This window comes from Mobula hypostoma, chromosome 1 (genome assembly GCF_963921235.1).
Source record: "Mobula hypostoma chromosome 1, sMobHyp1.1, whole genome shotgun sequence".
Lineage (NCBI taxonomy): Eukaryota > Metazoa > Chordata > Chondrichthyes > Myliobatiformes > Myliobatidae > Mobula > Mobula hypostoma.
In genome coordinates, this window is record NC_086097.1 from 100,325,916 (window position 1) to 100,352,951 (window position 27,036).

The window sequence follows — 27,036 nt, forward strand, 5'->3', positions numbered from 1 at the left end:
CAGCATCTATAGAATGGAATTAACGGTTGACATTTTGGGATGAGACCCCCTTCATTTGGCCTGAGAAATCTGTGTGTGTCCAGGGTAGGTGGGGACTTTAATTATGCTGGCTCCTTTACTGAGGCAGCTAGACAGGTAGACAGAGTCCATAGAGGGCAAGTTGGATTAACAAGGCAATAAAATGTACAATAAAGGTTGAGCTATTGAGAGAAAGAGGAAATTATGCTGGAACTGTATATTACACCGGTTAGACTGCATTTTGAGTACTGGGTACTGTTCTGGTCATCACACAAGGCAAAGATATGATTGCACTGGAAAGGATGCAGGTACAGCAGGCAGTGAAGAAAGCTAATGGCATGCTGGCCTTCATAACAAGGGGAATTGAGTATAGGAACAAAGAGGTCCTTCTGCAGTTGTACAGGGCCCTGGTGAGACCACACCTGGAATATTGTGCACAGTTTTGGTCTCCAAATTTGAGGAAGGACATTCTAGCTATTGAGGGAGTGCAGCGTAGGTTCACAAGGTTAATTCCCAGGATGGTGGGACTGTCATATGTTGAAAGATTGGAGCGACTGGGGTTGTATACAATGGAATTTAGAAGGATGAGAGGGGATCTGAATAAAACATATAAGATTATTAAGGGATTGAACACGCTAGAGGCAGGAAACATGTTCCCGATGTTGGGGGAGTCCAAACCAGAGGCCATAGTTTAAGAATAAGGGGTAGAATGGAATTGAGGAAAAACTTTTTCACACAGAGGGTTGTGGATCTGTGGAATGCTCTGCCTCAGAAGGCAGTGGAGGCCAATTCTCTGGATTCTTTCAAAAAAGAGTTAGAGCTCTTAAAGATGGCAGAGTGAAGGAATATGAGGAGAAGGCAGGAAAAGGGTACTGATTGTGGATGATCAGCCATGATCACAGTGAATGGTGGTGCTGGCTCGAAGGGCTGAATGGCCTAATCCTGCAACCATTGTCTATTGTCTATTCCCAGTGTTATGGGAGGGAAGGAGTTGAGTTCCTGGAAGACCACCTGTACCACAATGTTCTGTAGCACAAAATCATATCATTTGCATATGCGGAATGAAATAGTTAATGAACTGAAAAATAAATCTGTGTTTATCTATTTGCTTTGTTTTTTTGCATACATTTTGTGAGTGAATTTTGTTTCATCTCAGATGTTTTGGATTGTAATTTTTGAATTATTTAAGAGCAAATTTCAATTATCCAAATGGCCATAACACAGAGGTCACCTGTACAGAAGAGATTTACGAGGGTTTTGTAAGTTGTAGGTACAAGGAAGGACTTCTTCTCAGCAGAGCCTCAGAAATAGGGGGGCGGTGGGAGGAGGATTCGAAAGCAATGGGTAGGAGCCTGGGAGAACCCAGAGGTTGCCGGAATGGATGCTGGTTGTAGGCGGAAGGATCAAGCACATTGGGCTGATACTGTTTAGAAATATGGTGATCTGCAGATGAAATGATTGAACAGCAGATATAGGGGTGACATTGACATTGCTAGATGACTGGGCTGTTTAGAAACAGGCATCACTACCTCACAACAAGGGACTGTTACTAAGTTAGGTGGTGGATTTTCTACCTGAGACAGCCGTGAGCCCAAAGCAATGAATATGTTCAAAACAGAGGCCTATGTGTACTTGACCACGGGCAGCCCCAAGTTACACGAGGATCCCATTCCTGACAACTGTTTGCATCTCAAACTGTCTGTAAGTTGGAAATGGATGGAAACTATGTAGGAGAGGATCACAGAAACAGCTGTGACAGGGAGCGAGCAGATGTGGGATGAGTAGTGTTCAGCGTTCCCAGCTCTGCTTGGCTGTACCCAGTCCCCAGCTGTCGTGGTTCAGTGTAGGAGAGAAGGCTTGTGGAAGTGCCCCATTTCCACATGGCAGATGTTGCCTGCAGCAGCTGGCAAACCCATCCATTCCACCGATCTCTCAAACACTATCATATGCACGTAGTGTCCATAGGTTAGGCACTTGTAACCTGCGGAGGATTTCTCTGTGGCGAATCAAAAGATGAGGAGTTAGTGCAGGAAAATAATGTTGAGCTGTAGGGCAGAGGAGATACAGGGAGCTTGTACTTGCTCCAGTGATCCACAGACAGGACGGCCTGGAGGTTATATTACAGCAGACCCATCAGCAATAGCTGCTGATCATTAACTTTGTTCACAATACTTCCTTTATTTAAACATGTAACACCATGCTTTAGTGCATGGGGAGTCAATCTGAATGAAAAAATAAATGCAAAGGAAATGGAAATTGAAATCCACAGACAAATTTAATAGGAAATGTTAGAGGACATGCTGAAACCATCAGAGGGACTTGACTACCTGCTAAGAGACAGGATCCAGAAAACAGGATCAGGAGGAGGCCACTCGGCCCTTCAAATCTGTCCTGACATGTTCTGCCCTACCCCGTCCCATCCCGTCCTTATTGAGTCCACTCTGCCATTTCCTCATGGCTGATTTACTATCCCTCTCAACCCCATTCTCCAGCCTCCTCCCCTTTAATCTTTGATGCCCTTACTAATTAAGAACCTTTCAAACACCACTTTAAATGTACTCAATGACTTGCCCTCCACAGCTCTCTGTGGAAATTAATTTTAAAGACTCACAACCTTCTGGCTAAAGAAATTTTGCCTCATCTCTGTTCTGTAGGGGCCTTTACTCTGAGGCTGTGCCCTTTGGTCCCAGACTACTGGAATCACCTTCCCCACATCCACTCTATCTCAGCTTTTTAATATTTGGTAGGTTTCAATGAGATCCTCCCTCATTCTTCCCAACTCCAGTGAGTACAGACCAGAGTCATAAATGCTTCTCGTATGTTAACTCTTTCATAACTCGGATAATTTTCATAAGCCGCCTAGGATCCTCTCCAATGCCAATACCTTCTTCCTCAGTTTCAAGATTCAAGACTGTTCAATGTAATTTTCATGACTCAAATGTAAAAGAGAGCAACATAATTCTTACTCTGGATCCAATACAGCACAAAAAAGACAATAAGGTAGAGAACACAGTAATAAAAAGCATAATAAATAGAAATATATGAACAGCTGATATACACAGATTGACTGAATGCCCCTGAAGTGACACCAGGTGCAGGAGTGTCTGTAGATAAGGGGATTCTGACAGGAAATGTCGAAGTAGTGATGGTGGGGAGTTTGGAGGGGTGGGATAGTGGGTGGAGGTGCCTCACTGCCTGGGGCAAGTCTTGTGGTCCTGGTGTGGACGCTATTGTATGTAGCCTCCTCCCTGATGGGAGTGGGACAAACAGTCCATGACCAGGGTGGGTGGGAACCTTCATGATATTGCTGACCTTCTTCTGGCACCTTTCTGTATATGTCCTTAATGGCAGGTAGTCATCCAGGAAGTCAAGAAGAACAACCTACCAGCCGTGCTTACTTACATCGATTTTCGCAAAGCTTTTGACTCCATTCACCGAGGTAAAATGCTGAAGATCCTGAAAGCTTACGGAGTGCCAGACCATCTACTGAGAGCAATAGAGTCCAGCTATACCAAAACCATGGCGAAAGTTGTATCACCAGACGGAGAAACAGCAGTGTTCGAGCTCCTAGCTGGTGTGCTGCAAGGAGACACTCTGGCACCCTACATCTTTATAATCGTCCTTGATTACGCTCTACGTCAAGCTACCAAAGATCATGACGAGCTTGGTTTTACAATATAACCAGAACGAACCAAAAGGGTCAGACTAGTTATGCTCACAGATCTCGATTTTGCAGATGACATAGTCCTGCTCTCTGACCAGATGGAGGAAGCACAGCAGCTACTGACAAAAGTGGAAACTGAGTGCAATAAAGTTGGACTTCACGTAAATGCTAAAAAGACAGAGTACATGGCGTTTAACCGTGATGAAGGTACTCTCAAGACCATAAAAAATGATACCATTAAGAAAGTCTTTGACTTCAAGTACCTCAGATCAAGAATGATGAGTTCGGAGAAGGACATAAAGATACGGAAGGCGCTGGCGTGGAGGACTATGAACGACATGAAGGAAATCTGGAAGTCGAACCTGACCAGAGGGCTTAAAAAGAGGATTTTCAGAGCAGTCATAGAGTCCATTCTCACGTACGGATGCGAGACGTGGGCACTCACCAAGACGATGCTCAAGTCTCTAGATGGTTGCTATACACGAATGCTCCGGATGGCTCTTGACGCGAGTTGGCAACAGCACATGACGAACGTTGAGCTCTATAACAACCTACCGATGCTCTCCACTAAAATCGAGGCGAGAAGACTGCAACTAGCGGGGCACTGTCTACGCCACCCCGAGCTACCTGCCAGCCTAGTCATCATATGGGAGCCCAAGCACGGGAGGATGAACCCTGGGCGCCCTCCCAAGACTATGGTCAACACGCTCCTAGAAGACAGCAGTGCGGCTAATGTAGATGAACTGAACACACTGATGAGGGAGAGGGAGAAGTGGAGGGTCCATCATCGTGCCTGACGCCAGCCCCCGAGGCCTGAGTCGTCATAGTAGTAGTAGCAGCAGGTAGGCTGGTGCTGGTGGTGCACCTGACTATCTGTTGTAGAGCCTGCTTGTCCTCTGCAGTACAGTTTCCGTACCATGCAGTGATACAGCATGTTAGGATGCTCTCTACTGTGCGTCTGGAGAAGGAGGTGCGTAGTCCAGCTCTCTTCACCATCCTCAGAAAGTAGAGGCATTGGTGAGCTTTCCTGACTGTGTTCTAGGACTATGAGAGTTTGTGTGAGCTGTGCACTCCCAGGTGTTTGGAACTATACTTATACTTTATATACTTTATACTTTATTGTTGCCAAACAACTGGTACTAGAACATACAATCATCACAGAGGTATTTGATTCTCCGCTGCACACTCCCTGGATTACAAATATTAAATATTAAAAATAGTAAAAATTAGTAAATATTAAAAATTTAAATTGTAAATCATAAATAGAAAATAGAAAAATGGAAAGTAAGGTAGTGCAAAAAAACCGAGAGGCAAGTCTGGATATTTGGAGGGTACGGCCCAGATCCGGGTCAGGATCCGTTCAGCAGTCTTATCACTGTTGGAAAGAAGCTGTTCCCAAATCTGGCCGTATGAGTCTTCAAGCTCCTGAGCCTTCTCCTGGAGGGAAGAGGGACGAAAAGTGTGTTGGCTGGGTGGGTCGTGTCCTTGATTATCCTGGCAGCACTGCTCTGACAGCGTGCTGTGTAAAGTGAGTCCACGGACAGAAGATTGGTTTGTGTGATGTGCTGCGCCGTGTTCATGATCTTCTGCAGCTTCTTTCGGTCTTGGACAGGACAACTTCCATACCAGGTTGTGATGCACCCTAGAAGAATGCTTTCTACGGTGCATCTATAAAAATTAGTGAGGGTTTTAGGGGACAGGCCAAATTTCTTTAGTTTTCTCAGGAAGTAAAGGTGCTAGTGGGCCTTCTTAGACGAGGGAATTAAATGCAGCATCTCCAAGTTTGTGGATGACACGAAGCTGGGTGGCAGTGTTAGCTGTGAGGAGGATGCTAAGAGGATGCAGAGTGACTTGGATAGGTTAGGTGAGTGGGCAAATTCAAGGCAGATGGAATTTAATGTGGATAAATGTGAGGTTATCCACTTTGGTGGCAAAAACAGGAAAACAGATTATTATCTGAATGGTGGCCGATTAGGAAAAGGGGAGGTGCAACGAGACCTGGGTGTCATTATACACCAGTCATTGAAAGTGGGCATGCAGGTACAGCAGGCAGTGAAAAAGGCGAATGGTATGCTGGTATTCATAGCAAGAGGATTCGAGTACAGGAGCAGGGAGGTATTACTGCAGTTGTACAAGGCCTTGGTGAGACCACACCTGGAGTATTGTGTGCAGTTTTGGTCCCCTAATCTGAGGAAAGACATTCTTACCATAGAGGGAGTACTAAGAATGTTCAGCAGATTGATTCCTGGGATGGCAGGACTTTCATATGATGAAAGACTGGATCGACTAGGCTTATATTCGATGGAAATTTAGAAGATTGATGGGGGGGATCTTATTGAAACATATAAAATCCTAAAGGGATTGGACAGGCTAGACGCAGGAAGAGTGTTCCCGATGTTGGGGAAGTCCAGAGCGAGGGGTCACAGTTTAAGGACAAAGGGGAAGCCTTTTAGGACTGAGATGAGGAAAAACTTCTTCACTCAGAGAGTGGTGAATCTGTGGAATTCTCTGCTACAGGAAACAGATGAGGCCAGTTCATTGGCTATATTTAAGAGGAAGTTAGATATGGCCCTTGTGGCTAAAGGGATTAGCGGGTATGGAGGGAAGGCAGGTGCAGGGTTCTGAGTTGGATGATCAGCCATGATCGTACTGAATGGCGGTGCAGGCTCGAAGGGCCGAATGGCCTACTCCTGCACCTATTTTCTATGTTTCTATGTCTTTTGGCAGTGAACTCTGCTTGGTTAGACCAAGTCAGGTCATTTGTGATATTGACCCCGAGGAACATAAAGCTTTTGACCTGTTCTACTTGCGCACCACTGATGTAAATGGGGTCGTACGGTCCGCTACTCCTTCTGAAGTCAACAACCAATTCCTTCGTCTTGCTGATGTTGAGGGATAGGTTATTATCTTCGCACCATGCCACCAGGTTCTTAATTTCCTCTCTGTACTCAAACTCATCATTACCCGAGATACGGCCTATAATTGTTGTGTCATCAGCAAACTTATATATTGAGTTTGATGGAAACTTTGCTACACAATCATGGGTGTACAGTGAGTACAGCAGGGGGCTGAGTACACAGCCTTGTGGGGCACCGGTGCTCAGAGTGATTTTAGAGGACAGCTTGTCCCCTATTTTTACAGCCTGTGTCCTGTCTGTCAGGACGTTGAAGATCCAGCTGCAGATCTGAGTGCTAAGGCCCAGGTTCCAGAGCTTAGGAATCAGTTTATTTGGAATGATGGTATTAAAGGCAGAGCTGTAGTCAATGAAAAGAAGCCTTACGTATGCGTCTTTATTCTCCAGGTGTTCTAAGGAGGAATGTAGAGCCAAAGAGATGGCACCTGCCTTTGACCTGTTGCTCCGGTAGGGGAATTGCAAAGCGTCGAGGTTGACCGATAGGCTGTGGTTGATGTGTGCCATAACTAATCACTCGAAGCACTTCATAGCAATTGATGTCAGAGCCACAGGTCAATAGTCATTCAGGCATGCCACCTTGCTCTTCTTCGGCACTGGGATTATCGTTGCCTTCTTAAAACACAAGGGGATCTTAGACTGAAGCAAGGAGCAGTTGAAGATGTCAGCAAATACTCCAGCTAGCTCGCTTGCACAGGCCTGGAGAACCCGTCCTGGGACGCCATCTGGGCCCATCGCCTTCCTTGGATTTATTTTCAGGAAGGCCCTTCTAACATCCTCCTCGGTGACGATGAATCTCGATGCCACCAGGTCCAGTTCATCCGGAGGGAGCAGGACGTTCCTCTTCTGTTCGAATCTTGCGTAGAATACGTTAAGTTCATCAGGAAGAGAAATGCCACAGTTATTGATATTCCCAGCCTTTTCTTTGCACGCAGTGATCTCATTTAGACCCTGCCATAGTCTACTGGCATCCCTTTGGTTAGCCTGGGCTTCCAACTTTGCTCGATATTGCCTCTTGGCGCCTTTAATGGCTTTCAGGAGTTCATGCCTGGATTCCATGTAGCGATTGGTATCCCCGGACCAAAAAGCCGCAGCTCTAGCCTTTAAAAGGGACTTGACCTCATAATTCATCCAAGGTTTCCGGTTAGGGAATACCCGAATCATCTTTCGAGACGCACAGTCTTCCGTGCATTTCCAGATAAATTTCCATGACAGCTGAGGCATACTCATTGAGGTTAGCTGCCGAGTCCTTGAATACTAACCAGTCCACCGATTCAAAGCAGTCACGGAGGACCTCATCCGTTTCCTCTGTCCAACGCGACACTACTTTTGACACCGTGACCTCCCGCTTCAGTTTCTGTTTGTAAGCCGGGAGGAGGAGTACGGCCTGATGGTCGGATTTTCCCAAGTGAGGTCATGGGACGGAACAGTAGGCATCCTTGACTGCTGTGTAGCAATGGTCAAGTATATTCGGGCCTCTAGTGGGGCAGGAGACATGTTGGTATAACTTTGGCAGCGCCTTTCTGAGGTTGGCCTGGTTAAAGTCCCTGGCTGTAATGAGCAAAGCCTCCGGACACCTGGTCTCAAGTTCACTGATGTTGGCATACAGTATGTTCAGAGACAACTCCACGTCTGCCTGGGGGGGGCGGAATGTAGACCGCCGTCAATATGACCAAGGTGAATTCCCGTGGCAGATAGTAGGGACGACACTTCACCGACAGGTGTTCCAGGTCCAGGCTGCAGGAGCTTGTCAGTGCCACTGTGTCCGAGCACCACCCAGTGTTGATCAGTAGACTGACACCACCTCCCCTCGTCTTGCCCAAAGACACCGTGAGGTCCATCTGATGGATCGAAAATCCCTCCGGTCGGATGGCACAGTTGGGGGTGGCAGGGGAGAGCCAGGTCTCGGTGAAACAGAATATGCAGCAGTTCTGCATCTCCCTGCAGTAGGTGAGTCTCCCTTTAAGATCATCCACCTTGTTCTCTGTGGCTTGCACATTAGCTAGTAGGATGGTGGGCATAGGGACCCCGAAGCCCCTCAGCTTCAATCTGACCAGCAGCCCAGCTCTTTTCCCACGCTTCCTCAGTAAATAATGCATCTTTCCAGGTTTCCATTGATGCAGTGTGTTGTTGTCAGCTCTTTGAGGTAGGTGGACGCATCCTGCGGGGATGGATCGGTGGGTCGTGTCGTCGTGCGCTCCGGATTGGGCCGAGTAACGGGGGAGGCTCCACTGCCACTTCCAGCTGTAGGGGGCCCGGGCTGTCGATTGGGTTGGGCCCCAAAGCTGACACTTAATCCCGGATGGCTGGGCTCCTGGCTGAAACAAGTCCTTAAGCCGAGTCATGGTTGTGGAGACCTCCGCTCCAGCCGAGCCTCGGGCTCGATTTCCGAGGTCAGTGGCGGAGGCCTCACTTCCGGCAGCTGTGGATGGCCACCAACGGGGCTTTATGATGGTCGCTCCGGGGAAGCGTCTGGAGTGCCTTGAGGTCTCCGCCGTCACTTCAGTGTGGTCGTCTGCTCTGGAGAGGTGCTGGTCGGAATGGGCCGTGTCTCCAAGCGCTCCGGCACGGTAGCAGACCGTGGGTCTCCGGGAACATGGTGGGCCTCGCTGGTCGGGTCCAGGTGCGGTCTGGAGTTTAAGAAGCAGTTCTGGTGCGGTGGTCTCCAGCCGGGTCAGTAGCTTCGCCAGGGTGTTGTTGATCTTGATCTTGCTAGATTGGAGGTTTAAAAGGGTTTCTCGGGTATAGGATAGTGGAGAGGGCAGTTTGCTCGGAAGAGCACGCTCAAAGTCGCCAGTTACCGGCGCCATCTTTAACGAATTTTTCTCTTGAACTACTCTTGTGTCGCCAATGTAAAGGGGGGTCTGAGTGGTGCGAGTTCTCCTGAAGTTGATACCATTTCCTTTGCCTTGTTGACATTGAGGTCTGCCTGGCACCAGACCTCGAGCTCTTCCACCTCTGTCTTTGTACTTCCATCTTTGTACTACCGTCGGCGAACTTAGCCACAAAGCCACCAGTTCAATCATCCAAATCATAGACGTGAAAAGTAGCGGTTCCAACATCGAACTCTGTGGACCACTAGTCTCCGGCAGCCAACCAGAGAAGGTCCCCTTTATACCTAATCTTTGCCTTCTGCCTGTCAGCCAATCTTCTATCCATGCTCCTATCTTTCCTGTAATATCGTGGTCTGTTATCTCGTTTAGCAGCCTCATGTGGCACCTTGTCAAAAACCTTCTGAAAATCCAAGTACACAACATCAACTGACTCTTCTTTATCTATCCCATCTGCTATTTACTCAGAGAATTACAACAGGTTTGTCAGGCAAGATTTCCCGCCATGATTGACTTCGGCCTATTTTACCCTGTTCCTCCAAGTACATTGAGACCCCATCCTCAATCATGGACATGTCAACCCCTGAAGTCAGGCTAACTGAACTGGCCTATAATCTCCTGTCATTTGTCCCCCCCGCCTTTTAAAAAGCAGAATGACATTTGCAATTTTCTAGTCCTCAGGAACCACTCTAGAATCTAGTGATTCTACTAATGGCTCCAGAATCTCCTCAGGTGATTCTTTCAGAACCCTGCAGTGTGGTCCATCTGGTTCAGGTGACCTTCAGAACTTTCAACTTTCCAAGCATCTTCTCCTTGGTGACTACATTCACTTCTGCCCCCAACACTGTCAAGTTTCTGGCTTATTCAGTCCGTCTGCCATTTCTTTGTTCCCCTATTACTACCTCTCCAGTGTCACTTTCCAGCAATCCGATGTCTACTCTTGCCTCTCTTTATATAGTTGAAAAATCTTTGGCGTCCTCTTCGGCACACCTTGCCTTGCACTGCCCTGTCTTTCCAACTGCTCCTGTGACTAGTGACAATGTGAACAAATCCTTCCTCTTTTGGAACCCAGCCCAAGTGAATCTCCGGATAACCATGTGTGGGGGCGCTCATACCGAGATCTGGTGAGCAAGGTGGGTTGGTTAAACGTTAACAATTCCTTTCCTCACACGGATGCTACTAAGCTCCAGCAGAGTGTTTGTTGCTCCTTCTGATTGGTGCTGCCCAGAACAATGTGGTGACTTGGGCCAGAATCCCAACCAGCTGGCCTGCTGTCAACAGAAACACTGCCTTAACATTGGAGCGCATAATGTACAGGAGGCCACATTGACCCTTAGACTAATCCCACTCCCCACCAACACCCCAGATTCTACCTCTTACCCACACATCTGGGGCAATTTACAGTGGTCAGTTAAGCCACTGGCCTGCACAACTGGGATGTGAGAGGAAACCAGAGGTACTCACAGGGAGAATGAACACCAGCAGTACTCGAGATCGGGACCAAGCTCCGATGCTCAGCATTGTGAGATAGCGGCTTATCCTGCTGTCACAGTGCTGCCCTTCTTTCCTGCTACTTGTTAACAGGAGAGTTATTAAATGTAAAAACAAAAACGGGAAGCTAGGGCTTTTCTCTTTGGAGGCACAGATCATGTGGAAAGCCAGGGTGACAGGGCCTGTAATGTTCTATATTTTGAATGAAACCTTGGCCATATTCACTTTGATCATTTGGCCTTGATAGGGATGGTGGGCAGAGGCTTTGCAGCCCCTCAATACTGCTCACTGCTCAACATCATAAGCCTGAATGTATAAGATACACTGTAAATGGTGTGTATTGCTTAACAATGCTTTGCCAATCTGGTGATAAATTCCATCTGTCCCTGCATTCGCACGCATAGGCAAAGAGCTTTGAGCTCCACTCTACTTTCTGGTCTTGCATCAGTGAACTCTAATAGTTCTGTGTGATCAAACCATCTCTGGCACACATCCAGTAATGTAAGGCTGTGGTTTTGTATTTGACTGCAGGGAATCTTAAATATGGATACACAGCAATGCCTCCCTGAACTCATTTGCAAATATTTCTTTCTTCTGCTTTGTTTTGCATTTTATTATGATTTGGTTTTCTGAGCTACTATCTTTTAATTATTAGGCATATTATACTTCTCGTATATCTTCTCCAGTCCTGGTGACTTATCCATCTTGATGCTTTCCAATAGCTCCAGCACATTCTCTTTCTTAATGTCTATATGCTCAAGCTTTTCAGTCCACTGTAAGTCATCCCTAAAATCACCAAGGTCCTTTTCTGTAGTGAATACTGAAGCAAAGTATTCATTAAGTACCTCCACTATCTCCTTTGGTTCCATACACACTTTTCCACTGTCCCACTTGATTGATCCTATTCTTTCACATCTCATCCTCTTGCTCTTCACATACTTGTAGAATGCCTTGGGGTTTTATTTAATCCTGCTCGTCAAGGCTTTCTCATGGCCCCTTCTGGCTCTCCTAGTTTCATTCTTAAGCTCCGTCCTGCTAGCATTATAATCTTCTAGATCTCTATCATTTTTGAACCTTTCATAAGCTCTTCTTTTCTTCTTGACTAGCTTTTCAACAGCCTTTGTACACCACGGTTCCTGTACACTACTGTGGTTTCCCAGTCTCATTGGAACAAACCTATGCAGAACTCCATGCAAATATCCCCTGCACATTTGCCTAATTTCTGCCATACATTTCTCTGAGAACATCTGCTCCCAATTTATACTTCCAAGTTCCTGCTTGATAGCCTCATATTTCCCCTTACTCTAATTAAACACTTTCCTAACTTTTCTGTTCCTATCCCTCTCCAATGCTATGATAAAGAAGACAGAGTTGTGATCACTATCTCCAAAATGCTCTCCCACTGAGAGATCTGATGCCTGACCAGGTTCATTTCCCAATGCCAGATCAAGTACAGCCTCTCCTCTTGTAGGCTTATCTACATATTGTGTCAGGAAACCTTCCTGAACACACCTGACAAACTCCACCCCATCTAAACCCCTTGCTCTAGGAAGATGCCAGTCAATATTGGGGAAATTAAAATCTCTCGTAACGACAACCCTGTTATTATTCTCCCTGTGAACCTATCGTTTCTCCTGGGTGTTCCAGTTTCCCTCCAGTCCCAAAGTTGTATGGGTTGGTGGGTAGGTAAATTATCCCCTGTGGGTGGGGAGGAGGTGAAATCTTGGTGGGAGTGGGGGGAGTTGATGGAAACGTGCGAAAGAATGTGTTACTCAGAAGCGGAGAGCGTGATTGATGGACTGTTCTGAGAGCTCCAGTGTTTTTTGTTGAGGATTGATTGTAGATAGATTTATGCAGAGGTGGAACAGAGAAAGGAATTCGGGTTATGGAGTGTTGGTCACACCTCGGCTGGATCCTGGGTTGGGAATATGTCAGGAGGGCAAAAGATTTGATGGAATGAACCCTACATAAACCAGCAGGAGTGGGCCATTCAGTCCAGTATACCTGTACTGATCATGATGCCAATTTAAAAAATCCCATTCATCTGCACACAGTCTGTTTCTTTCCCTGCGTTCCCCGCCTGTTTGTGTGTCTGTCAAAATGCCTCTTAAATGTCTCTCTATTATATAGCCTCTGCTGTCATCCTGACAGCTCATTCCAGGTGCTCACCACACTCTGTAAAAAAAACCTACACCACACATCTGAAACTTTCCCCCTCATCTTAAAGCTATGCCCTGTAGGATTTCACATTTCTACCCTGGGGAAAGGTCCCACAGGCCTACAATGCATGTTCCAGCTGTCTAACTGCCCCTATTAATCCATTGAACACATAACCTCATCAACGTATCCCCATAGCAACCCTGGCCTCACCCTATCACAGATATTCCCTTTGTCCTGTCCATCTCTCCCACCTACTTTGTAACTGGATTTCCTTTTTCCCAGTTCTGATGAATGGTCTCTGACCTGAAACATTGACTGCTCCTTTCATCACAGATGCCACCTGGCCTACTAAGTGTTTCTGGCATTTCCTCATGCTATTACAGGTTTGGTAAGTGCATTGGAATATCTTTCTTTTTCAATATTTTTATTATTAATTTCTACATAGAAGAATACAGAGTACAAGAAGTATATGTCAAAAAAAGATAAAAATAATACCAATACGTATTTGAATCACACTTGCAACCTCATTACTCTATATTCATGTAAATTAAATTAAATCATAATATTGAAATATGATAATTTTATTATTATACAAAAAAAATCTGAACCCACTACCAAGATCGAAGTTGCTTGGTAAAGAAAGAAAGAAGGAAAAAAAATCCTTATCATAGAGTGAAATATGTTATTAGCCAACATCTGTACTTTAACAACAAATCAAAGATTTTGACAATAGTTCAAAAATGGTCCCCACAATGTGTGAAAGTCTTGGCTAGATTCAGAAATTGAACAACGGATCTTTTCTAAATTTAAGCATGACATAACATTACTTAACCATTGAGCGTGAGTAGGCGGAACAACATCCTTCCATTTAAGCAAGAGCGTCCTCCTAGCTATAAGAGAAATAAAAGCCAAGATGTGCAAATCAGATGTCTCCAGAATAATATCTTTTTCCCCAACAATACCGAATAAGGCAGTCAAAGGGTTAGGCTTAAAATTTACTTTGAAGAGTACAGAGGAAGTTTGAAATACTTCCTTCCAGTATTTCCCAAGACTCAGACATGTCCAAAACATATGAATTAGTGAAGCTTCTCCATTATTACATCAATCACAAAAGGGAGATATATCCAAATAAAAACAAAATAGCTTATCCTTGGTCATGTGGGCCCTATGGACCACTTCAAATTGTAAGAGGGAGTGTCAGGCATGTAACGATGAAGTGTTAACCAATTAAAAAATTTCATTCCAAGTTTCCTCAGAAATTGAAGTCTGTAAATCTTGTTCGCAAAGATTTTTAATTCTGTTTAAAAGAGCATTTCTCATTCCCAGCAACATACCGTAAATATTAGATATTGAACCATTATAGTTGGGATCACAGAGCCATGGCTCCAGGGTGACCAGGTATGGGAGCTCAACGTTCAGGGATATTCAATATTCAGGAGGGATAGACATGAAGGAAGGGGAGGTGGGGTGGCGTTGCTGGTTAAAGAAGAGATTAACGCAATAGAAAGGAAGGACATAAGCCGGGAAGATGTGGAATCGATATGGGTAGAGCTGCGTAACACTAAGGGGCAGAAGACGCTGGTGGGAATTGTGTACAGGCCACCTAACAGTAGTAGTGAGGTCGGAGATGGTATTAAACAGGAAATTAGAAATGTGTGCAATAAAGGAACAGCAGTTATAATGGGTGACTTCAATCTACATGTAGACTGGGTGAACCAAATTGGTAAAGGTGCTGAGGAAGAGGATTTCTTGGAATGTATGCGGGATGGTTTTTTGAACCAACATGTCGAGGAACCAACTAGAAAGCAGGCTATTCTGGACTGGGTTTTGAGCAATGAGGAAGGGTTAATTAGCGATCTTGTCGTGAGAGGCCCCTTGGGTAAGAGTGACCATAATATGGTGGAATTCTTCATTAATATGGAGAGTGACATAGTTAATTCAGAAACAAAGGTTCTGAACTTAAAGAGGGGTAACTTTGAAGGTATGAGATGTGAATTAGCTAAGATAGACTGGCAAATGACACTTAAAGGATTGACGGTGGGTATGCAATGGCAAGCATTTAAAGGTTGCATGGATGAACTACAACAATTGTTCATCCCAGTTTGGCAAAAGAATAAATCAAGGAAGGTAAATGCACCCGTGGCTGACAAGAGAAATTAGGGATAGTATCAATTCCAATGAAGTAGCATACAAATTAGCCAGAGAAAGTGGCTCACCTGAGGACTGGGAGAAATTCAGAGTTCAGCAGAGGAGGACAAAGGGCTTAATTAGGAAGGGGAAAAAAGATTATGAGAGAAAACTGGCAGAGAACATAAAAACGGACTGTAAAAGCTTTTATAGATATGTAAAAAGGAAAAGACTGATAAAGACAAATGTAGGTCCCCTGCAGACAGAAACAGGTGAATTGATTATGGGGAGCAAGGACATGGCAGACCAATTGAATAATTACTTTGGTTCTGTCTTCACTAAGGAGGACATAAATAATCTTCCAGAAATAGTAAGGGACAGAGGGTCCAGTGAGATGGAGGAACTGAGTGAAATACATGTTAGTAGGGAAGTGGTGTTAGGTAAATTGAGGGATTGAAGGCAGATAAATCCCCAGGGCCAGATGGTCTGCATCCTAGAGTGCTTAAGGAAGTAGCCCAAGAAATAGTGGATGCATTAGTGATAATTTTTCAAAACTCGTTAGATTCTGGACTAGTTCCTGAGGATTGGAGGGTGGCTAATGTAACCCCAATTTTTAAAAAAGGAGGGAGAGAGAAACCGGGGAATTATAGACCGGTTAGCCTAACGTCGGTGGTGGGGAAACTGCTGGAGTCAGTTATCAAGGATGTGATAACAGCGCATTTGGAAAGCGGAGAAATGATCGGACAAAGTCAGCATGGATTTGTGAAAGGAAAATCATGTCTGACGATCTCATAGAATTTTTTGAGGATGTAACTAGTAGAGTGGATAGGGGAGAACCAGTGGATGTGGTATATTTGGATTTTCAAAAGGCTTTTGACAAGGTCCCACACAGGAGATTAGTGTGCAAACTTAAAGCACACGGTATTGGGGGTAAGGTATTGGTGTGGGTGGAGAATTGGTTAGCAGACAGGAAGCAAAGAGTGGGAATAAACGGGGCCTTTTCAGAATGGCAGGCGGTGACTAGTGGGGTACCGCAAGGCTCAGTGCTGGGACCCCAGTTGTTTACAATATATATTAATGACTTGGATGAGGGAATTAAATGCAGCATCTCCAAGTTTGCGGATGACACGAAGCTGGGTGGCAGTGTTAGCAGTGAGGAGGATGCTAAGAGGATGCAGGGTGACTTGGATAGGTTGGGTGAGTGGGCAAACTCATGGCAGATGCAATTTAATGTGGATAAATGTGAAGTTATCCACTTTGGTGGCAAAAATAGGAAAACAGATTATTATCTGAATGGTGGCCGATTAGGAAAAGGGGAGGTGCAACGAGACCTGGGTGTCATTATACACCAGTCATTGAAAGTGGGCATGCAGGTACAGCAGGCGGTGAAAAAGGCGAATGGTATGCTGGCATTTATAGCGAGAGGATTCGAGTACAGGAGCAGGGAGGTACTACTGCAGTTGTACAAGGCCTTGGTGAGACCACACCTGGAGTATTGTGTGCAGTTTTGGTCCCCTAATCTGAGGAAAGACAATCTTTGCCATAGAAGGAGTACAAAGAAGGTTCACCAGATTGATTCCTGGGATGGCAGGACTTTCATATGAAGCAAGACTGGATGAACTGGGCTTGTACTCGTTGGAATTTAGAAGATTGAGGGGGGATCTGATTGAAACGTATAAGATCCTAAAGGGATTGGACAGGCTAGATGCAGGAAGATTGTTCCCGATGTTGGGGAAGTCCAGAACGAGGGGTCACAGTTTGAGGATAGAGGGGAAGCTTTTTAGGACCGAGATTAGGAAAAACTTCTTCACACAGAGAGTGGTGAATCTGTGGAATTCTCTGCCACAGCAAACTGTTGAGGCCAGTTCATTGGCTATGTTTAAGAGGGAGTTAGATATGGCCCTTGTTGCTACAGGGGTCAGGGGGTATGGAGGGAAGGCTGGGGCGGGGTTCTGAGTTGGATGATCAGCCATGATCATAATAAATGGCGGTGCAGGCTCGAAGGGCCGAATGGCCTACTCCTGCACCTATTTTCTATGTTTCTATGTTTCTATATTATGAAATGGATTCAGATTAAAATTTACATCTAATAAGTTCTTATCGGGACTTTTAGGAAATGTATGTAATTGAGATCGCAGAAAGTCTCTAATTTGTAGATATCAAAAAAATGGGGTTTTGGTAAGCTATACTTAGCTGACAATTGCTCAAACGAAAAGAGACTTCCCCCAAGAAACAAATCCTGGAAGCATTTAATACCCAATTTATTCCATTCTTTAAAAACTAGATCAGTCATAGAAGGTTTAAAAAAATAATTTGAAAAAGTGGGACTAGAAAGAGAAAATCTCAATAAACCAAAATATTTTCTAAATTGTACCCAGATCCTCAAAGTATGTTTAACTACCAAATTGTCAGTTAATTTACTTAAAGATAAAGGAAGTGAGGATCCAAGAAGAGAAATGATAGAAAATTTATTAACAGAGTTAGCTTCTAAAATTACTCATATCGGACAGTCCTCACGGTTAATATAATATGACCAAAACGTAAGGTTTTGTATATTGACTGCCCAGTAATAAAACCTAAAATTGGGTAATGCTAAACCTCCATTCTTTTTAGCTTTTTGAAGATGAACTTTATTTAATCGAAAATGTTTATTTTTCCATATATAGGAAGATAGAATAGAATTAAGAGAATCAAAAAAAGATTTAGGAATGAAAATGTGTAAGTCCTGGAAAGGGTGTATAAATTTAGGTAAGATATTCATTTTAATAGAATTAATTTGGCCAACCAACAATAATGACCAGTTTGATAGTGCCCTTTTGCAATAATTCAGTAAAGTAAGAAAATTTTCTTTAAGTAGGTGTTTATAATTCTTAGTAACTGTTACACCCAAATAGGTAAGTTGATTTCTTACAATTTTAAAAGGAAGGTTAGTATTGATTGATACCAAATTATTCAAAGGAAAAAGTTCACTTTTATGTAAGTTCAGTTTGTATCCTGAAAACTGGCTAAAACAGGACAGCAAAGAAAGCACAGGAGGTAACGCAGACTCGACATTAGAAATAAGAAGCAATAGGTCATCAGCATAGAGTGAAACTTTGTGAGTAGTACCTCTTCTTAAAATACCAGTAATATCATTAGATTCTTGAAAAGCAATGGCTAAGGGTTCTAAGGCCAGATCAAAGAGCAAAGGGCTCAGGGGACAACCTTGTCTAGTTCTACGCTGAAGTTTAAATGGTTTGGAATTCTGAAAATTAGTGAGAACCCGAGCAGAGGGAGATAAGTAAAGTAATTTAATCCATTGAATGAAATTGGGCCCAAAATTAAATTTTTCTAAGGTACTAAATAAATAATTCCATTCAACCCGATCGAAAGCCTTCTCAGCGTCTAAGGATATCACGCATTCTGATATAACCATATAACAATTACAGCACAGAAACAGGCCATCTCAGCCCTTTTAGTCCGTACCGAACTCTTACTCTCACCTAGTCCCACCGACCTGCACTCAGCCCATAACCCTCCGTTCCTTTCCTGTCCAGATAGCTATCCAATTTAACTTTAAATGACAATATCAAACCTGCCTCAACCACTTCTGCTGGAAGCTCGTTCCACACAGCTACCACCTCTGAGTAAAGAAGTTCTCCCTCATGTTACCCCCTAAACTTTTGCCCTTTAACTCTCAACTCATGTCCTCTTGTTTGAATCTCCCCCACTCTCAATGGAAAAAGCCTATCCACGTCAACTCTATCTATCCCCCTCATAATTTTAAATACCTCTATTAAGTCCCCCCTCAACCTTCTACACTCCAAAGAATAAAGACCCAACTTGTTCAACTTAAAGATATCTCCTTAGAAGCAGAAAAAATAACATTTAATAAATGACCAATATTAAAGTGGGAATGTTAATTTTTAATAAACCCAGTCTGATCATCAGAAATGATAGATGGTAAAATATTTTCAATCCTACGAGCCAGAACTTTGGATAGGATTTTAGTATCAACATTAAGTAAGGAGATTGGACTATATGATGAACATTCAATTTTGGTTCTTATTCTTCTTAATAAGCAAAATAGAAGCTTCATAAAAAGATTGTGGCAACCTATCCAACTTAAAGGAATCCAAAAAGACTGAATATAAATGAGGTATAGGCAGTGAGGAAAAAGCCTTATAGAATTCTCCAGAAAATCCATCTGGACTAGGAGCCCTCCCCGAGTGCAATGAACGTACAGCCTCAGCAACTTCCTCATAAGAAATAGGTTGATCCAACTGTATTCGGTTATTAACAGCAAGCGTAGGAATGTTTAATTGGTCTAAAATTATTCATTGCAGTAATATCTTTATAAGGGTCAGAACTATAAAGTTTAGAATAAAATTCTGTGAAGGTATCATTAATTTCTAAATGGTCAGTTGTCCTATCACCACTAGCTCTGCAAATTTCTTTAATTTGCTGTTTAGCTATAAAGGTTTTTAGTTGGTTAGCCAACAATTTACCTGTTTTATCTCCATGAATTTAAAACTGACTTTTATCTTTTAAGAGTTGAGTTTCAATTGGATAAGTTAAAAGATCATATTTAGTTTTAATTCCAACACGCCTTTTATATAAAGCAGGATCTGGAGCCAAGGCATATTTTTGGTCTAATTGTTTCAACTGATTAGCTAGTTCAATTCTCTCTTTATTAGCTTTTTTCTTAACACTTGCAGTATAAGAAATAATTTGTCCTCTAATATAAGCCTTGAAGGCATCCCATATAATAAGACTAGAAGTCTCTTCCTGCGTATTCTCTTCAAAAAAAAGAATAACTTGTCTCTCCAGAAGCTTTAAAAAATCCTTATCAGTTAGCAAAGTTAGATTAAAATGCCAAAACCTATTTATTTGAGGAGACTAGGGAGACTTAAAGATAAAAGCACAGGAGCATGATCTGAGACAACAATCTTTTTATATTCACAGGATCGAACTAATGGAATCATTTGGCTATCAATAAAAAAATTATCCATCCTGGAATACGTGTGATGGACATGAGAAAAAAAATGAATGCTCCCTGTCTACTGGATGTAAAAGACGCCAAGCATCAACAATACCACATTTCATTAGCAAAGATTAAATAAACAAAGCTGATTTATTAAGTGTTGCTGGTTTAGATGACTGGTCTAAAACTGGATCTAACCAGCAATTAAAGTCTCCTCCCATCACCAATGAATAAAGACTCAAATCTGCCAAAAATGGAAAAAAACGCTCAAAGAATCCTGGGTCATCTATATTCCGGGCGTACAGATTAACAAATACCATTAATTTATTACCTAATTTTCCTGACTCTCTAACAAAATGGCCATTAGTATCAGATATTACTTTATGTTGGATGAAGGGAACTGTGTTATCCATAAAAATCAGCACTCCCCTAGACTTAGCCTGAAAAGAGGAAAGAAAATGCAGCCCTCTCCATTGGCAAAAAAGGTGTAAATTGTCACATTTACATATGTGAGTTTCTTGTAAAAAAAATAATTGGGACCTGAAGTTTTTTTAATATAGGCAAAAATCTTATTCCGTTTCATAGGGTGATTTAATCCTTTCACGTTAAGACTAAGTAAGTTAATAGTTTGATCCATTTTTAATACTATTTAAAAGAAAGGTTAAAGTAATGACCACTGAAATGTATATTAAAACCAAACAATGAACCTTGAGATAGGATAACCAAGGAACAGGTTCGGCTAAAAGTCCAAAACAGCTTCCAGAAAAAAAATCCATCCCCCCACTCCCTCCTCCCAAAGTCAGAAGGCCAGCCAATAGACAGTCGGCAGCTACAACTACCACACCCCCAAAAACCTACTGGTTTGGCTCCAAATTAATTTGAAGTTTAGCTGCATTCCAACCTGGACAAAACAGCAGACAGAAAGAGAAAAAAATAATTAACCCTCAGAACAAAAACATGATAAATTGATTATTACAGTTTCAAAATGAAAAAATGAAAAATACCTATATGGATAAGCTTACACCCTGTACCTAAGACTGTGGCTGGTCCCCAGAGAAATGGTGCAGAATCAGACATTTACATCATTAGATAGATTTGCTCAACTGATGTTGGAGGTGTTGCCTATTGACAAGACAGTGATTAGGATGGGTGGGATTGAGAAGTGTTAAAGGTGATCTCATTGAAGGATAAGTTTCAGAGAGGAAAAGGCAGGGCAGATGTTGAGCAGTGGTTTCTGTTCGAGTTCCTCTTTCATAGTACTGAGATTTATTACAAAGAGGAATCAACTGTTATTTTAAATAATGACATAACACTCAGAAAGACAACATCTTACTGACACCCTGCTTTCTGCTTTAGTAGAGATGCACTTCAGGGCCTTCTGAGAAATGCAAGTCAACAAGCCAGCCCTTACTGCCCATTACCATATGGCTGCGTGGGTGGCCTTGTGGAGCTCTTTATGGCTTCTGGACTGGGTCAGAATATGGGATTGGCAACTGAGATGACAACTGTTTCTCTCCTCCTAGGATTCTGAGTCATTGCGCCATAGAGTTAGGGAAATAGGCTCTTCGGCCCATCTCCTACATGCAGACCAGTGGGCATCCACCTGAATTAATCCCATCTTCCAGCACTTAGCCTATAGTCCTCTATGCTAGGATGATTCAAGAGCTTGTCTGGACACTGCATGAACAGCATCAGTGACTTTGTCGCAACCACTCTCTCCAGCAGTCTAGGTACTACACCGTGGATGAAAAAGGTCCACTTACATCCTTCTGTCTCTTGTCCTTTACCCCTCATAGTTTTATATACCTCACTGTTCTCCTGTCTTCACTTCCTCTGCTCCAGACCCTGCTTTTTCAATCTCTCCCAATTCCAGTCCTTGGGACATCCGACCACAGATCGAAGAAGATCTGTTGCAGGCAACAACTCAACAATATGGTACCTGGGAGGGCCGAGTCCATGAAGGTCAGAAATACTTTGTGGTGGCAGCCGGTTAAATACGGCATTGCAAAGAGCATAACGAACAGGGTTAGGAGATTTTGAGGGTGAGAGAGTCTTCTTCTGTAGGATGAGCTCCTGGCCTTCTGGGCTCCGATCCACACACTGGGCTGGCCATGTCACATGGCTATCCTCCCGAGGGGTCTCGTCATCCGGTCTCAAACTCAAATTCTGGTTCAGTGCTGGGCCGGGAACACCACCCACCTGAGCTGGGAGCTCAAATCCCACGAAGCCACTTGCAGAATTTAAATTCCTGCCCTCTCTTGGGGAGAGAAAGATAGTATCTCAGCTATTCCAATATCCTCTGAGGTCTTCTGTTGTTTAAAAATTCCTTTCGGGGTTAAAAGATTAGTTCATTAAAGACTTTGTACCTCATGGCTGCCACCCAAAGTAAATATCTAAAGAAACTTGTTTGTGCGTTGCTTGGTTACCACAGTAACAAAACAAAACACTGGGTGTTTGCAGAGAAACGTGCTGAACTTCAGACAGTTTGAGATGGGTCAGCTCTGAGATGTAAAGAGCATGAGTTTTGACTCACCCTAATTGAAGACAGATGCCTGGCTGCTGCAGTCTGACCTGCACCCTCCCTTTTCCTCACTGAAGTGGGAGCGTTCTGCTCATTGTTACGGGATGAGGTGAGCTGCATTTACTGGCCATTGCTAACTGTTTTGCATGGAACTATTGGCCGGGCCACTGCACTGATAAGTTTAGTTAACTTTCTAATGATGGCAAATCACCTTGGCTCAGACCCAACATATTCTACCACCATTCAGACATCCGCTCATGCCAGTTTTTATTCTTTGACAATTTGAGATCATGTCTGACCATAGGCAGTAGAGGTAGAGGGTACAGCTGCTGCCTTGCAGAGCCAGAGACCGGCATTCAATCCTGACCCCTGTGCTGTCTGTGTGGGGTTTGCACGTTCTGTCTGTCACTGCTAGGTTTCCCCCAGGTGCTCCCAATTCCTCCCACATAAAAAAAGTGTGGGCTGCTGGGTTAACTGGTCAGTGTAAATACCCCCAGTGTATAGATGGGAGGTAGAATTTTTGGAGGGGGTGTTGAGTTGAGGGGAGAATACAATGTAATTGGTGAGGGATCGATGTCAGTGGGTGTTTGATGGACCCAGCTTGGTGACCATGCCATATCTTTCGATGACTCCCCGACTGTGATGGTCACTGTGGTCACTCCTCTGCTGAGCTCCTTGTGTCCCACTCAGATCGAACAACATGACTGCTGACTCAGTAGAAGCCTGTGGGCTCAGGGCATCATCCAGGTGCAGTCACTCCTCTACAGTGATATGATACAGTGCACCTGAGAAACCAATGCCTTTCACACAGGCCAGTCACCGATAAAAGCAGTAGGGTACTCAGGGGAAGCTTAACCCAGAGAGTGGGAGGAGGGAAAATGGATAGACCAAGGGTTCCCAATGTTTTGTGCTGCCATGGACCCCTACCATTGCCCAAGCGGTCTGTGGACCCCAGGTTGGTTTAGACCCATAGTCTGGAATCTCTAGCAAAGAAATTGGGCAAGTAAATGTTGGAATGCGAAATAAAAAAAAGTATTGGGAAGTTTTCCATGAGCCAGAAAGAGTTTAACATGTGGAATAACCTCCAGGACCATAAAGGTCATGCCGTCCTTGTGTTGATACCAAGTTCATGAACAATCACAATCCTATAACCATCAGATTCTTGAACTGAGCTGCAGAACCCTAACCCTATCCGTACCCCAGCAATGGAACACTGCAGACTGAGATACAGAACCCTAACCCTATCCCTACCGCAGCCATTGAACATTGTGGATTACCTCTTCTACTGCCAGGGATATGCTTTTGCTTTGCACAGTTGTTTTTTCTTCATAATCATATATCATTCACGTATAACTTCTGTTCCGTACCAATATGTCTGTGATGTTACTGCAAGCTTTTCACTGTCCTCGTGCACTCGACGTAATTCACTCACCTGTGTTAGGAAACAACCATGATTCTGCAGAACCCACCCAGCTGACTGCAGTTCCCTACCCAAACTACCCGAATGGCATCTCCGTAAACCCACGGAAGCGAGGTCTCCACCTCCTGCAGCTTCCCCTCAAAGTCACACACCGTCCTGGTGTGGAAATGTATCATTGTAGGAGTTCAGATTCATTGTTGTAGGTACACATGCCACAGACTTTAGGTTTTTGCAGCAGTAGCACAGTACAATACAAACATAAATGTGTATTGCTGCCAACAGAACGGTGGTGTAGTGGTTAGCACAATGCTTTACAGTGCAGGCGACCCAGGTTCAATTCTCGCCGCTGCATGTACAGTTTCCTCCGGGTCTCCAGTTTCCTCCCACAGTCCAAAGACCTACTGGTCGGATAACTGGTCATTGTGATTAGCCTAGCGTTAAACTGGGGGGGCGCAGTTGTTGGGTGGCATGGCTTGAAGGGTCGGAAGGGCCTATTATGCGCTGTACGTCAAATAAATAAAATAATAAATAATAAATAAAAAGACTTCACCTGTGAGAGGTCTGTTCAAGAGTCTTGAGCGTCATCGGAATAGAAGCTGCCTGATGGCTTGTGTTCACAGCCTTTTACCTGGAGCCTGATGGCAGAACTGAGAAGGGCATTGCCTGATGGCGGAACTGAGAAGGGGCATTGCCTGATGGCGGAACTGAGAAGGGGCATTGCCTGATGGCGGAACTGAGAAGGGGCATTGACTGATGGCAGAACTGAGAAGGGGCATTGCCTGATGGCAGAACTGAGAAGGGGCATTGCCTGATGGCGGAACTGAGAAGGGGCATTGACTGATGGCAGAACTGAGAAGGGGCATTGCCTGATGGCGGAACTAAGAAGGGCATTGCCTGATGGCGGAACTGAGAAGGGGCATTGCCTGATGGCGGATCTGAGAAGGGGCATTGCCTAGATGGCGGAACTGAGAAGGGGCATTGCCTGATGGCAGAACTGAGAAGGGGCATTGCCTAGATGGTGGAACTGAGAAGGGGCATTGCCTGATGGCAGAACTGAGAAGGTCATTGCCTGATGGCGGAACTGAGAAGGGGCATTGCCTAGATGGCGGAACTGAGAAGGGCATTGCCTGATGGCAGAACTGAGAAGGGGCATTGCCTGATGGCGGAACTGAGAAGGGGCATTGCCTAGATGGCGGAACTGAGAAGGGCATTGCCTGATGGCAGAACTGAGAAGGGGCATTGCCTGATGGCGGAACTGAGAAGGGGCATTGCCTAGATGGCGGAACTGAGAAGGGGACATTGTCTGAAGGTGGGGGCCCCTGATGATCGATGTTGCGGTGAGGGGGAAGTAGAGAGAATGAGCGGAGTGGCAGTGGTCTCGATAACGATGGGTCCTTGACTGAAGTAGTAGGAGGTGTAGGTGGAGTCAATTGAGGTGACTGTTGTGGCTGTCTGGTCTAACCGGGGTGCAGGTGTGGCTGTGCGTGGTCATGTGTGACTCGGAGTCAGCTGGTAGCTCAGCTAAGACTCCGTGAAAGCAGAGTGCTGACAGAAGGCAGGTGCACCCCCCCTCTGTTTTTCTGCGGTGCTCAGTGACCAAGGGCTGTGGCTGCAAATGTTATTCTTTGCTGCTGCCTGCAGGCAGCCTTCTGAAAGAGAGAAGAAGATAAATCTATATTCTGTCCTAGGTCCCATGATATCTAGAACACCATGTAGTTTGAAAAAAAAAGGCAACCCTCTTCCTCCTTTTCCTGACCTGAAGGTAAGAAAGACATCATGTAAGTAAAAACTTCTTATTCTGAGGTCTGAAGAAAATTTTTCTTCCGCAGAAAAGAAAATGATTGACAAAGCAAACTGTACAAGGTGAGATCTCCAGAAATGTTATTGACTTTTATTGCCCTGAGTGGCTGTTTACTACAGAACATTGAAGCAAGACGGAGCAGACAGTGTGTGTGACTCCACCACAACGTACTGGAAAAACTACCTGGAATGGAGGAAAACATTCTGACCTGACGATGAGAGGAGGGAATTCCAAACACAGGCCTTGTGAAGACAGAGCTTCCTGTGTTAATACCACAGGGCAGTGTAGCTGTCAAGGTCAGAGATCAGACATTGCTTCACCAGTTATTCTATGTTACAAGGTCACAGAGTTACACAGCAAGAAGATGGGACATTCGGCCGAACCCCTCCATGCTGGCCAAGATGCCTACCTGAGCTAGTTCCCATCTGCTTGACCCATATCCCTCTAAACCTTTTCTACCCATGTACCTGCCCAAATTACTTTTACATGTTGTATTGTACGGCCTCTTTCACCTCGATATTAAATGTTGCCCCCTGGGTCCCCTTTAAACCTTTCCCCCTCACCTTAAACCTACACCCTTTAGTTTTCGGCTCCCTTGCCCAGGGGAAAAGACTGTCACCACTCACCTCATCTACACCCCTCATGATATTATACACCTCTCATTTGCTTGCGATTGGCCCATATTCCTTTCCTATCCATGTACCTGGGCAAATGGCATTTACATGTTGTAATTGCACCCACCTATACCACTACTTAGGTAGGTACAGAGGAGACGTCAGGGGTAAGAGAGTGGTGAGAGCGTGGAATGGGCTGCCGGCGATGGTGGTGGAGGCGGATACGATAGGGTGTTTTAAGAGACATGGAGCTTAGAAAAATAGAGGACTATGGGTAATCCTAGGTAATTTCTAAGGTAGGGACATGTTCGGCACAACTTTGTAGGCCGAAGGGCCTGTATTGTGCTGTAGGTTTTCTATGTTTCTATGTTCTATGTTTACTTCTGACAGCTCATTCCACACACTCAGCACACTCTGTGAGAAAAAGATGCCTCTCAAGTCCCCTTTAAATCTCTTACTGTCCAGTACCGTGGAGAGCATTCTGACAGGCTGCATCACTGTCTGGGATGGAGGGG

At 44.4% G+C, this 27,036-nt stretch overlaps 1 long non-coding RNA gene across 2 annotated transcripts in view; it reads left to right on the forward strand.

Moving 5' to 3' along the window:
- The first annotated feature begins 22,659 nt into the window (after positions 1 to 22,659).
- Positions 22,660 to 27,036, forward strand: part of LOC134337419 (uncharacterized) — a 36,619-nt gene continuing 32,242 nt past the window's right edge. Inside the window, exons 1-3 of one of the 2 annotated variants that reach the window (XR_010015997.1) lie at positions 22,660 to 22,795; positions 25,795 to 25,868; positions 26,027 to 26,203. This is a non-coding gene — a long non-coding RNA (uncharacterized LOC134337419). The remainder of the gene's footprint in view (positions 22,796 to 25,794; positions 25,869 to 26,026; positions 26,204 to 27,036) is intronic. The other variant, XR_010016004.1, reaches the window with a different exon arrangement.